Source organism: Scyliorhinus torazame, chromosome 10 (assembly GCF_047496885.1).
Source record: "Scyliorhinus torazame isolate Kashiwa2021f chromosome 10, sScyTor2.1, whole genome shotgun sequence".
Lineage (NCBI taxonomy): Eukaryota > Metazoa > Chordata > Chondrichthyes > Carcharhiniformes > Scyliorhinidae > Scyliorhinus > Scyliorhinus torazame.
Window position 1 is genome coordinate 228,587,840 of NC_092716.1, and position 1,534 is coordinate 228,589,373.

General features: G+C 48.5%; 1 pseudogene; it reads right to left on the reverse strand.

Annotated features, from left to right (window-relative positions):
* Positions 1-250: 250 nt before the first annotated feature.
* On the reverse strand, positions 251-341 carry LOC140384972 (U2 spliceosomal RNA; annotated as a pseudogene).
* Between the last annotated feature and the right edge of the window lie 1,193 nt (positions 342-1,534).

Here is a 1,534-nt window from a genome sequence, read left to right on the forward strand (position 1 = left end):
GAAATTTCGATCCACAGGCGAGTCTCCTCCAAACTTCTTCACTGTAACTCGGACAGTGTTTCGCAGTCCCTGGCCTGGTGCTCAAGATACAGCTGCAGCCATAGCTCCAACGCTCAGTCTAAACTGTATCGGCGTTAGGCCTAAACCAGAGGCTTAGACCAGCATGGAGATCCACCAATAGCAGCAGAGCTCAAACGTTTCCTCTTCGATGTCTTCAATCCCTCTGCGTTCTTCAATCCACGATCGACATCGAAATTCTCATCTTCACTTGATCAAGTCCAGATTTAAACTGATAAGAACAGATACTACACTTGATCTTAGCCAAAAGGCCGAGAAGTGATGTGAAGACCAGTAATGAACGGCGCTCGGCCGAGATCTCTGAGGTGAAGGGGTTAGATCCCAACACCTTGGTAGACCATGGCAGTTCATATTCGAGTGAGACTAGCTGTCTCGCTCTAATATGCAGATTTACCAGTGGGTGGGATTCAAATCACGATGTCTCACAAGGTTGCGCTAGATCGCAGGAAGCGTGGTGAGCCTGGTAGATCTCAGGAAGTGGGATCTCCCTCGCCGTGCTGTCTTTCAGGTGCAAGGTGACCAGTAGATCGCACCCTCAGCACCCTCAGATTCTTGTGGGTTTTGAGGGGTAGATGGGAATGTGAAGTTGAGGTTACAATCAGATCACCCATTATCTTCTTGAATGGCGGAGGAGGCTCAAGGGGCCGACACCTGCACTTAACTTGTATGTTCGTACGTTCCCACTTGTTCGCTTCTGCCTGATTAATTGCCTTCCCCACCATCAAATATGCCACCACGGAAAAGAATCTTAGATGTTAAACGTCTAAACTGAGGTGTGTGAGGTTTTGCCAGGCATGTCTTGAACAAAGATATCTTGAGATCCTGGGCGGGATTCTCCGTTGGTTGACGCCGAAACCGGAAACGTGATTGGGTGGAGAATAAGTTCCGACAGCAAAATAGCGGCGGCCGCCGATTTGACACCAAATTGTAATTCTCCATGCTCAGAAGCCCAGATGCAATTTCCAAGTGGTTGCCTGTGAGGCAGCAACCCTGTCCTGGGCCTCGGCCAGCGCCTGCACAGAATGCCCTAGGCCTTGGACATGCTGATCCATTGCCCCCAAGGCCTGCACCATGAAGTAATCGGGGATTTGGGGGAAGTCCTGTAAGTCTGTACAATAGTTACCCAGAAGTTAGAAGAGATTTTAATTCTACTAACTTTTTCCAGGAACTGTTGATGTAAGTCAGTTTGGAAGCATCCAAATTTTGTGATTTAAATCGCATTTTCAGATGGTTCTCGTTCCAGGGCAATTGCCCAGGGGAAGTTTGCAAACCTCACCTGGGAACCTCTGAAGGGGATTCCCCACCCGCCGCCTTGCCACCCCCAATTACGACTCCCCCAGGAGCTCGGAGGGCATGGTCAATTTTTGTAACTGAATAGTGTTCATTCTATGTTGTTAGCCTGAAACAATAAAACATTAGTTTTAGACTGCCCAAAATTATTTCACAAAGGCCCTTG